The sequence below is a fragment of the Rhinolophus sinicus genome, linkage group LG03, assembly GCF_036562045.2.
Source record: "Rhinolophus sinicus isolate RSC01 linkage group LG03, ASM3656204v1, whole genome shotgun sequence".
Taxonomy (NCBI): Eukaryota; Metazoa; Chordata; class Mammalia; order Chiroptera; family Rhinolophidae; genus Rhinolophus; species Rhinolophus sinicus.
The window spans coordinates 43198262-43211369 of NC_133753.1; positions in this window are offsets into that span (position 1 = coordinate 43198262).

The window sequence follows — 13108 nt, forward strand, 5'->3', positions numbered from 1 at the left end:
GGGGGGTCCCAAGCCAGGAACAGGAACAAAATGAGGGCACTGAACCGTTACTATCGGTGGGCTTGAAGGCCCTCCCCATTTTACTATAGACGGTGCGGTGACCTCCCCCTCGCCCCCTGATTGGGGGCCCAGGGAGGGAACTTTGTGCATCAGGCAGGGGTCCGTATTTGGAAAAGGGCGGCTTCTCTGAACCCCGGAAATGTGGGATGACTTTGAGGGCCACCGAACCAGGCTCTGAAAAGAGACTGGAACCCCGGCCAGTCCTCCCTGGAGAGGGGAATTAAGTGTGTGAGAAAGGTCTGGGGAGAAGGGGAACTGCTCATGGGGAAAGGGGCAAGGTGTCCTGGGAAGGAAGGTGATGTCTGTATTCAGACACACCAGGACTACATAATCCTGAGCCTGACAGAACCTCCATTTTCTCCATACCTCACAAAGTTGTTAGGATTTGAAAAGATCATTTATCTAACGAATGCTAGAGATCTACTATGTGCCTGGCTCTGCTTGGTGCCAGGGATTCAATGATAGACCAAAAAGATACAGTGCCTTCCCTTCAGGGTCTTGTGTGGTGGGAAAACAGACACACACAAAAACAAACAAAAAAAACACGTAAACAAATGACAGACAAAATTAGTGATATTATTACCATCTGCTATGAAGCAAATGAAATGAAGTGATGGGGAGGCGGATTAATTTAGTGTGGGTTGTCAGTCAAGACCTCCATGACCAGTAACAAGAACAGAGGCTATTCTAGGCAGAGGGAATAGCTAATACAAAAGCCCTAAGGAGGGAACAGTCCTGATGATCTTAGAAGCAAAGGTTAGCGTGGCTGTAGCAGAGTGGGCCGTAGGAGACGAAGTGAGCAGGGTGCAGGCCATGTTGGGGCGTAGTAACCATGGTAAAGTAGTTAAATTCTGCTCTTAAGAGTGTGATGGGGGCATTTTAAGAGTTTTAAACAGGAGCATGACAAGATATAATTTATGTTTTTAAAAAGATCACTCTGGCTGCTGTGTAGAGAATAAACTCTACGAGGCAAGAGTACACACAGGAAAGCCATTAGGGAGAAAAGGTCTTGGACTAGGATTGTAGGAATGGAGGTGATGAAGCTCCTGGGGCAGTCACAAAAAATACAAGCTCAATATGGAAGTTACTTCCTCCCCCACTCACCTCCACCCCCACCCAAAGGATAATATTTACCATAAAGAAGAAATGCATTTATTTGGTCCCCAGGGACCAGGCTAGGCTCAACAGATGTATATAAATTATTTTATTTGAACCCCACTATTCCAATCCTAGTTAGTGAAAGCCTCACCTCACTTGCAGAGCTATTCTCTCTTCCATTCTGCAACATGACTTGACCTATTTGCGGATCCCTACACAAACATTATCCCCATCCCCTTACCATATTAAAAACAACATTGGAGCTGAAGATGTGTTTCTACTGGTAGAGTGTCTGAAATAGCTGGTGGAAAAGAGGTGGAAGCTCGTTGGTTTCATTCTAGGGCTTCAGTGTTAGAACCTCTGGTCAGGCTGACCCAGGCTTTCTGTGCTCTCTCTCCCTCTCCCTCCCCCTCTCTCTCTGCCTTCCTCTCCATCTCTCTCCCTCTCCACCCCCCTTCTCGTAGCCTTTGCCCTGTATTATTCTTTTTCCATCTCACTTTCACTTTTTGAAGAAGGTGATCTAGACACGGGCCCCTTCTTCCCTTCAGTTTTGTTTTTGGAAGGAGACCCAATTCATCCAGCTATTCATTGCTGAATAAGAGACTTCCTTCTTCGTCCTCTTGTCCTTGTTTGATAAACTAGGGCTCATCCCAGTGCTGACACCTCAATTCAGTGGTGTAACTGGGTGGGTGCTGGGGGGGCTCCTGGACCAAGGGTCATGCTAGAGAAGAACTCAGAACTTGCACTGCTTGTCCTCCTCCCCCAGATTGGAACACACTTCTGCTCCAGCAGCCCAAGGTCAGGAGCCTTGAGCTGCTCTTTTCTTCTATAGTTATCACAGTTGCCTAGTATAGGGTTATGGGATCCTTTGGTTGCTCAATAGCCATTGGCTGACTGAAGACTATTTGCTTGCCTCTATTTACCTGGACTTTGCGGTGACTTATCTGTGGCTGTACAAACCTGAGGAGACAATGTGTAAACAGGTGACTTGTCTGCACAAACCTGAGGAGACAATGTGTAAACAGGACAAGGCTGCTTTCCCAAAGGCCGAAACCCAGAAATAATTCCTTGTGCTTCTGAAATATTCCCCTTCACAGAAAGCCTCTGAGCAAATGAGCAATAGTAAAATATAACTGCAAGTAGTTATATCCTGATGGGGATTGGTTTGCTGATGACAAAAAACTTCAGCCTTCCACCTGGACCAAAGACAGAACCAACCTCCAGCTCTTTGCTTCCTAGAGATTGGGAGGTCCGGCAGAATTAGCTGTACCTTCCATGGAGCTTTCCTTTTTCCAAGCCAGGTGAGCCCAGCCTTCCAGCTCTGAGTCAGTGGAGTTTCTCAGATTTATACAAAGTGCATGCAAGATGTCATTTTGGAGCACTAGTAAAGATACTTGTTTTAGTCTTATAACCCTCTCAATACTTTAATGGAAGAGGATGACCCTTGGTGTTGAACAGATTGGGGTTGGACTCCCTTCTCCATGGGCTAGCTGTGGCCTTGGGCAAGTTCCTTAATCTGTATAAGGAGTTAATAAATACTTTCATTCCTCAGCCTAGAGATCTTCCTTGATTTTGCCCTGAGCTCTCTACCACTTTATACCTCTCACGGGATCCTTACCTCCTTCTAATATTAACTCATGTCTGTGCGGCACTTTATATAGTCTACAAAGCACTTTCTGATCCACCTATTCCAGCCCCCTCCTCCTAGGTTTCTTCTAACTGCAGAGGCACGAGCAGAGTGGCTCAGCACCCAAGCTCTGGAATCCCCTCTGCCAGCATTCCAGCTATACCACTTGCTTGCTAGCTACGTGACTGACTCAGGACAAGTTGCTTATTTAACTTCACATCTGTCTCCTTATCTGTGAAATGGGGATAATAATAGTGCATCTCCAATCTGCTTGCTGTGAGGGTTGAATAAGATACATACACACACACACACACACACACACACACACACACACACACACAGAGCAACCAATTCAGTAAGTGTTGGCTACCATTATTATCTCACTAGATCTCCCACCAACCCCTGTGGGAATAAACAAAGCAAATCAGTTCTGTCATCAGTAAAAATAAGTTTAAACCAGATAATCTCTAAGCTTTCTTCCAGCTCCAATTCTACCATGAGTCACAGTTATTTATGGGCACATCTTAGCTTTTCTAGGCTACAATAGACGGACAGTAGGCTATCCTGCCAGGCTGACAATAGTCCCTTCCTCATTCCAGGCATTGGGATGAACAAACAAGAAATTCCTGTATAGCATTTAGTACAATGCTTGGCACTAACTAAGCTCCTAATAAAACATAGTTCGTATTGTCCCATTTTACATGGGACAATGTCCCATATTGTTCCATCTCCAACATGGTTGTTAAAGAAATTGAGTATGCTTTGAGTAGGTTTATTGGGCTTCTGTGTCTGTTCGGTTCTGTGCCTACTCCCCATCCTCATTAGACATCCATCAGCTTGAGCTTAAGGCAAGTCTTAAGACTCTCACCCCTGTGCATTTATGAGGGACGGGTTAGTCAACGACGGGCAAATACTTGGGAGCCGCTTCAACACCTAAGACAGGGCTTGTATGATAAAATATAAGTACCAATGACGGGTAAGTTGAGGCAGGCGTCCTGGGATGCCTAAGACAGGCGCCGTCACCTCACCATCCTGACTGGATGGATTTTGTTCATATAAAATAAAAAAGGGGGAGATGTGGGGAGCCATGGTTACAGGAAACTCTGAGCTTTGCAGAATGGCTCAGTTTATGCTACCTGTTTCCTCCCCCTGAGGCAATTGTCTCTGCCTGCACCTGAGGGGAGCTTGAGCTTGTAAGCTGCTGAGGAATTTGGTGGGAGCGGCCCATTCCCAGACACAGAAGGCTGATGCCTATCAGGGCAATTGATAAGATAATTACTTGTGAGTTTCGGTGAATTTTGTATCCTCTATGTGAAAACTAAAGAATTTACATTTGTTATGTTAATACATACTTGCACGTGCTCAAACTGCTTATATGGGAGCAGTGAAATAAACTTAGTGTCTTCAGGATCACTGAAGTCCGCGATCGCCATCATATGTGAGAGTGTCTTTTATTCATTCCCACTCCCCCATTCGGGAACCCACCGACTCGTGACGGCTGGCCCGTCACAATTTAGTACAATGCTTGGCACTAACTAAGCTCCTAATAAAACATAGTTCGTATTGTCCCATTTTACATGGGACAATGTCCCATATTGTTCCATCTCCAACATGGTTGTTAAAGAAATAGATTCTGGAGCCACAGTGTCTGGGTTCATCCTAGTGCTGACCCCGTGAGACCTTGAGCAAGTGAATTAACCACCCTGGGTCTCAGTTTCCTCATCTGTAAGATGGACATGATTGATGATTATAGCACGTGCCTGATAGGGTTGTCGTGTAATTCAAATGAGGTAATGAGACAGGCACCTAAAACTATGCCAGTTGTATGCTTGATGTAAAGGGCCTTTTGTCATCATGTACTGATAAGGGGCCCTGGGCTCAGAGACATCAAGTGAGTCTCCAAGTAGCAGTAGAGTTGGAACCCAAATCTAACTACGTTCCTGACCGATTCCGGAGCTTCAGTCGTAAGATTAGGATATGTTGCTGCCCCAGGTGATCCATATACATTTTAACAGGAGCCTTCTCAGGAGTGGAGGAGAATGAGTTATCACCAGAGATCACTGGGGTGAGGGAAACCACAGTATGCCCTCAAATCATACCAAAGAAGTGGCTTTTTCCTCACCTGTGTCTGACCATTTGGCTTTAGCATTCTATCAGGGCCACAGTCCAGAAGCCCATAAACATAGCACCACCCATGCCTGCCCTCTAGCCTGGAATCTGCAGCAAAACCCTCATTACCCACATTGATGTAACACTGAAAGCTGGGCCTCAGCCTTTCAACACAGACCATGGTCTTGAGTCGTTTTCCATTTGTGAGACATGATTCATCCAAGGAGACAAGACCAGACAGGCACATACCAGAGGAGGGAGGGCTGGGTGGTGGAGGGAAGGGAAGAAAAACAAACAGAGGTTATTGCTGGGTGGGTCTCAGGGCTGCTGGGCTGCATCGGGAGGGGAGCAGGAGCCAGCAGAGGGAGTGAGCCTGCTGCAGGCGCTGCCCCAAACACAGCTGCCCACTGACCAATTTATCTTTCTAGTAGTCAAATTTATTGATTTACACATTAATCCAACTATGTTTCTAAAGCCCTGTTAATAACTTTTCACATTTTTGTAGCACAATATGATTTTCAAAGGACTTTCACGCAAATAACCTTAATGTTGAGTTGCTTTTTAAAATAATTTGATTCTATTATTTCAAAGCAGCACATGCTTGTTGAGGAATACTGGGAAATTTTTCAAATGTCAATTTAAAATTTTCAAATATATTATCCCACTAGCAATAACATTTTCAGTAAATTTCCAACTAGTCTTTTTTCTAAGCTCACAGACATATATGGTTCGTTAAACAAAAGTGGAGGCTTACAACAAAGAGTTTTGTATCCTTTTTTGTCACTTAGCATAAAATCATGGGCATTTTCTTTTCTTTTTTATTAGTTTCAGGTGTACAAAACTATGCACTAGACATTTACACCCCTCACTTACACACAAAGTGATACCCCCCCAATCTACTGCCCCTCTGACATCATATATAGCTGTCACGATTCCATTGACTCTATTCCCTATGCTGTACTCCACAGCCTGTGACTGTGTATAATTTTATATATATATAAAATTATAGTTGACATTCAGTATTATTCAGCTTCAGCTTCAGATGTACAGTGCAGTGGTCAGGCATCTACACCATCCATGAAGTGGTCTCCCTAATAAAACAAGTGTAATCATGGGCATTTTCTAATGTTACCAATCCTTCTACTATAATTCATAATGATTGCATTTATCAGCATAGATGTGCCACAATTTCTGTAGCTATGCCCTAATTGTTGGACATTCAAGATGTTTACATAAATGTTACTATTATAAAAAATACTCCCATGAATATCTGTTTGCTTACATTTTTGTCTCTATATCTAATTATGATCTAATAAATTTCTAGTAATAGAATTACTAGCTTGAAGGATTTGAATATTTTTGAGTACATATAGCCAAATTACTCTCCAGAAAAATTCAGAGGGTGCCAAAAAAATGTATACACATTTTAAGAAAGGAAAAAACTGTATTAAAATTGTAATACAATGAATGATGCTACCATTCATTTGATTAAAGCCATCTTTTGAGCAAACTCATACTACACATTGCTACTGTAATTCAATTCAACTTAGAAAAGTAATACACAGATAACATCTCTTAAAATATGTACATTTTATTTGGCACCCCCGATATAGTCAGTTTACACTCCCACCTGCAACCTGTGAGGATGTACCTTACACTCTCCAGTGTTTTGAGCCTGGAAGCCAGTGAGTTAGGTAACAGGCGTCTCATGTTACAGAGGAAGAAAACTGGGCACAAAGAGTTTAAGTGACTAGCTGGGGTTCCTACAACTGGAAGCCAAACTCTATTCTCCTGGGGTTGATACCACTCCCCACTCTGCCTTCCAGACAAGGTGAGTTCTGCAGAGGTTTTCCTGAGTAATGGAGTTGTATAAAAATTTATTTTTATGTCAATAAACATTTGTTGGTAAATACATTTTTGAAAATCTTCAGCTTGTTGCCATGGACCCCTTTGGCAGCCTGGTTAAGCCTACCAACCCCTTCTCAGAATAATGTATTTATATGCATATAATAAATACATAGGATTATAAAGGAAACCAGTCATATTAAAATATGAAAGCAAAATCATAATACAGTAATACATCTTGCTCCTTTGTAAATGCATTAATAACAAGGTCCAGTACTCTATGTTGGAGAGGCAGTCCACCATAGGTCCTGAATGTCCCTGCATGTTCTTACTGAGTGTGCCAGACTGCAAGACTTACCCATTGCTTGATACTGAGCAGTTTCGGTAGCTAGTCACTTAGACAAACAGACTAGCCCATTTGCTGCTTGCTCAAAAAATGCTGGACCCTTCGCCCTAAATTCCTCTCTTGTAACACACACTACTACATGTGCTCATGTCACCCGGTCCTCCATGTTGCCCTGTGGGAATGAGAGATCAGGGAAACAGCACAAATACAGTGACACTCTGGCCACTGCTTTTGCTATGGGTAAGATCCAAGAGTCTAAGACCCAAGAGTTTCGTGTCTCTGTCATTATCAATGAAACTGTGGCAAGCTGACTTGTTAGCCTGCAAGTAGGATAAAATCTCAGAGTCTTCACAGCACTGACCCTATAAATTTCAAAGTGGTGGTAAGCATACATGGTATTTTGAGAATATGCAGCAGCTGTAATGCAGACTGAAAATACCTGTAATTTTTACTGGTGACAAAGTCACCACGATTAGTTGCTTACATTCATAATTGAGGGAAATGCTAAATTTCAGTTAAAGGATTATAAAAATAAATGTCAGATGTTTTCTTATTTGAGTCCGCAGATTTTGTGAGAACTCTTGTCTACTGCCAACTCCCCAAAAGAACACCAGAAAAACCTGTTGATCAAGCAAAGTCAGTCTCCATCTGTTAGGTATTTACTGCAGTGAGGGAGAGTACTAGCTTGATAAGAGATTTGGTAATATCTCAGAAGGGAGATTTCAAGAAAGGGTATTTATAGGATTTGGGGTCTGGGCTTAAGTGGTTTTTCAAAGCAAGAAATTGATGGGGACTGGGCACAGTTTTTGACATGTAAGAGTTTAGGATTTATAGACACAGAAAAGTGAGGGTCTTAAAGAAAATCGTGAGAAAGAAACTTAGTCACAGAAACGATGTCTTTACCTATGTGAGCAGTCTGTAGTCCTGATAGGAAATCAGTCACCTGTCCTGTCCCAGGCGAGCAAACTACTTGTCCAGATAAATTCATTTCTTGAGGACATAGTTAATCTACTCATCTTCCTGGGCAAGAATTTCCTGGAACAGTTGTGTCATGTTGATATGGGTAGTCTCAGTTCTTACTCCACGAGACCAGGTTCGCCTGCGTCCCCTTTCTCACAAAAGCAGAAGCCTACTTATTTTTGCCTATTTTTGGTGTCTGTCCTTCCCATACTGTGCATTTACTCTGGGGAGGGCCTAAATCTCAAACTCCTAGGTGTGGGGTTTGTTTTTTCTCCCTATATATTTGTATTCAAAATGTATAATATACACTATTTATAATTTTTTAATTTCCTGCTTTTAGAAAAACTTAATACTGCATCATAAACATTTTCCCATCATATTATACAATCTTTATAAAAACTATTACTGAACATTGGGTTGTTGGGAATATATCCTTAGCTAGACTCCAAGAAATTGAATTACTGAAACAAAAGGTATAAACTTTTTAAGACTTTAATAAACATTACCAGTTTCTTTCCTAAATAATTTACATAACTTACACAGCTCCCAGCCATATATAATGAACCCTAGTTCACCAAACGCTCCATAACACTGGCTATTAATACTTTTAAAATATTTACTAATTTGATTAATAACTTTTATCTCATTTTTATATGGGTTTGTATCGATTCCTAAAAATGTTAGGATTTTTAATGTATTTGTTTCCTAGTTCTATTTAATTTTTGAAATTATTTGTTTTCTAACTGGAACTCAGGTTCTCAGGTGCAGAGAATTAATAAATCACACCCCTCAGGCCATAGTTGATTGTCCTCACAGGTTGGTACAACAGTGTCATGCAGCGTCTCTGGTCCCGCTCCCCACATAAGAACACAGGATATGGTGAGGCCAAAAAGGAACACCCACAGAGCCCTAGGTAGGGGATCATACCACTATATTCTCTCTGGCATCTGGGTTGTAGGTACAAAAGCAAACATCCGCCAGTACCCCAACAAGGGGTCTTCCTGCACCCCAGACTCTCTGGCGGCTGGGGGAGACACAGGAAGCAGGATCCACATGATCCGCAATCCGCCATCAGCTTCTCTGACTGCCAACCAACCAACCACCCAACCACAGCAGTTATATCAGTGGCTAATTGGCTAACTGGTTACAGCTGATGGCCAACTAGTCACAGTTGATAGCTAGCGACTACCTGAGCCAGTACCTTTCCATGTGAGGCAGAGAGCCTGGAAACTGCTCTCTGGTACTCTGTCCCCACAAATGGCTTCCTCAAAATTAGTATGTAGTTGATATGTAATAAAGTTAGAGAATGCAAATTTCTTGCGAAATAGTAGTTATCAGCCATGTGTATGTCACCTGAAGCAAGCCTTCCTTATTTTAGAAAGAACCACTTAAGTTAGGAGACAGTATAGCATATATATTATGCTAAGGAAAGAGCCATGTTCAGGCTTTAGACAGACCTGAGTTCAAATGTGAATTCTGCCACTTTGTAGCTGTGTGATGTTATAAAGATTTTTAAATTATTTTGTGCCCCTATGTATTTCCTCATCTATTAAATGGGCTTTATACTACCTACCTCGTACTGTTATGTAAAACAAGTATTATAATCCATGTAAAACATTGTACTCAATAGATATTTGGTATTTGTTTGTTTTTTTGACTAGTCCCTTTTAGTTATGTATGGTGATCAGATAATCATAACTCTGGAAAATTTAATGACTTGACAAAGTTGCCTCTCTTCTTCCCATTGTCTTAATAACCCAGGTTGCTGGGAAAATAGTCATATTTGCAGAAACTTACATACCTCCTGGAAAGAGAAAGATTAAGATCCACTTTCTTTCCTTTAAGGTCTGTGATAAATTGGAAAAAATGGCCACAAATTTTTCCCATCCCTGTACAAAAGCTCCTATGCAATGTGATTTTGCAGCTCATTCCGTCAAGAGGTGCGGTCTATTTCTCCACCCTTGGAGTCTGGTCTTGGGCATGTGACTTGCTCTGGCCAATGGCACCTTAGCAAATATGACCAAAGCAAATATAGAGGCGTGAAAAATGCTTGCACCCTGGGTGCCACTCTCTGATTGCTCTGAAATCTGGAGAATGCCAAGCCAAGAACCCAGGGCTGCCAAGTGGAGAATGAGAGCTCGCATAGAGCAGAGTTGAGTTGTACTGGAATTTGCTTTTATCAGATGAGCATCATGAAGGGAGACAAGGGAGTTCAGGGTGTATTCACGGGAGCGACTGTAATAGTGAAAAATGATATTAAAACTGGGTAAGGAGGGGAGGCAGGAAGGTAGGCAGCGAATAATCAATCAATCATAAGTCCCTCTGGGATCAGTTGTTGAACCTGAGGTGCCAAAGGGAGAGAGCTGGACAACTAGAAGGAATGGTCACCGCCTGGGATGCTTGAAATTGAGATTATGGGAACAGGACGGGCCACATAATTTATGGGACTGATGCAAAATGAAGATGCGGGGCCCCTTGTTCAAAAAGCAGGACAAAGAGTTTTCCTTTCTTCCAGTGATCTCTCTTGACTTGTCATGGTCTTTCTACTTGCTACTTAATGTCTAAGTAAAAATAAATAAATAAATAATAAATAAATAAAATTAAAAATTTTTAATTATCATGAATTTTACCATTCATCTTTGTCTTGTGCAATCCCCGCTTTTAAATGCAAATATCATAGTATTTAACACGCATGTGGAATCACCATTTGTGCATTATGACTTGTTTCCAGAGGGTGCCTTGAGCTGTCCAGAAGAGGCCAACACAAGAAAGACTGACACAGGTTGGAAGGAAGAAGAGTAGATTCCCCCACACCCCGGCCCCAAGTTCGGAGCCAGACTAGGGCGCGCTCCCGGGTGTACGTCGACACTCTGAAGGCGAGTGCAGTCGTTTTCCATCCTACCCCAACCGCGGATGCCTCTATCCTAGGTTTGCGCCAGCGCGCTCAGGCCTGCGCGCTTCTGGGTCCCGGCTGACCGCGGTGCCGCGCCTTGGCCCAGCGCAGTATGGAGAAATGAGGCCAGGTGTCTCTCCTTCCCAAGGGTCTGCCGCGCAAAACGGGGCAGACAGGCAACCCCCGAGGGTATTGCCAGCTCCGCGCTGGTCGCGCTCCGCACCTGGATCTGTTTGAGCGAGAGACCCTGCGCTGCCAGCCCAAGGAAGGGATGGCCACCTCCACACCCCGCCTTCACCCTTCCCGCAACCGCACCCAGCACTCCGCCGGGTGACAAAAAGTGGCAGGAGTCGCGGGGCGGGGCCACGGATACTGAGAGGCTCGGGCGCCCTCCCCCGGAGGCGGCGGGAGGTGGGACAGAGTTTGAGCCAAGGTTTCTAGCCCCTGGCGGAAGCTCCAGTGTCCCTAAAACTCAAATTCAAAGATACAACTAACGATGTCAAGCCAATGACAGCAGAGCATCAAACTAAATACGAGGCCCTTGTGAACATGGTGGCCCTACACCCATGAGCCCTTCTCGTAAGTAGGGATCACAAGTATTGGTGATAACATCTAGAGAGCAGTGCTGTCCGATAGAAATAAAATATGAGCCACACATGCGAGCCAAGTATGTCATTTTAAATTATCTAGTTAAAAAAAAAGATAAAAAGAAATAGGTGATATTAATTTTAACAATATATTTTATTTCACTTAACATACCTAAAATATTATTTCAACATGTTATCAATATTAACAATTATTAAGAGACATTTTACCTTTTTGTTCTACTAAGACTTCAAATCCAGTGTGTATTTTACACTTACAGCACATCTTATTCCAATTCAATTGATGTATGTGGCCAGTGGCTAATACAGTGGACAGGGCAGGTCTGGAGAATGGAAACGGAAGTGGGTGGCTGGAGTACTGTTTGTGCTATTGCCGCTTGGTGGCTTAACATTGGCTGCTAAAACAGAAATACCTACCAACACTTGTCAGTCACAATTTGGCACCAGAATTACTGTGAGTGATTTTGATAACTATTGTGTTGCTGTTTTAACACTGTCACTAAATTTAGACTCTTTATGTATTATAATAGTGTCATCCAGACAGTCATTAAACTGTGGTTCTGATGCTGAAAAACGGAGCCACAAATCAATAAACGTAGAATGGGAAGTTTGATGTGTCAATTGCCATGAGGGAGGCCAAGTAACCAACCTCATGCTCCATTTGTTAATTTAAGGAATGAACACCTTGGGAAATTCTGAGAAATAAAAATCAACATTGAAGCAGATAACACTAGGTTTGCAAAAAAACGGTTACATAACCAAGCAGAAAGAAAGACAACAAAACCTGGCCAGGTGGCTTCAAAATCTATGCCAGCGTCATGTGCACCTGAGCTGCCCTGGTTGTGCATGTAAACACTCTGAGAACACAAAGCCCTGTTTTATATATGTTTTATGGGAGAGAGTGAATGCTGCTAGAATGCAGCCATTAGATACATGTCCATTTTCACCAGTCTTTTCCGTCCAGGAGTTACTTTACTGACGGACTAGCCTGCCACGTAGTGGTGGAATAAGGGAACTACAGGCCACTTAAATTTTAATGCCTCGTGCTCCTACACATCAAAAGAATAAATACAACATAAAATAAACTCCTGTAAACCCACCATCCAACTTAAGAACTAAACCTTTACCTATTGATGCGTCTGCCTGTATACTTCTTTCCTATCTTACCCTGCCTCTTCACCAGAGGTAATACTAGCTTGAATTTTATGTTGACACCATTTCTTGACTTTTAAAAATATGTGGTTTTATCACATGTGTATGAATCTCTAAACAAAATATAATGTAGGATACTTATTTGAACTTCATAAAAGTGGTATTGTGACTTTATGTAGTTTTCCACAACTTGCCTTTTCATACATTATATTGACCAGGGTATGTGTGCAGCTGTAGTTCATTCACTGCATGAATAGCTATTTATCCATTCTCTTATCAATGGGCATTTGGTAGGAATTATTAAGCTATAATAAAAGAACTATAAGATGTATAAATAACTATAGGGCTGAGATAAAATACCAAAGGAAGACAGAGTTTGAAGGGGGACTCCCACCCCAAAGCTGAGGTTCAGA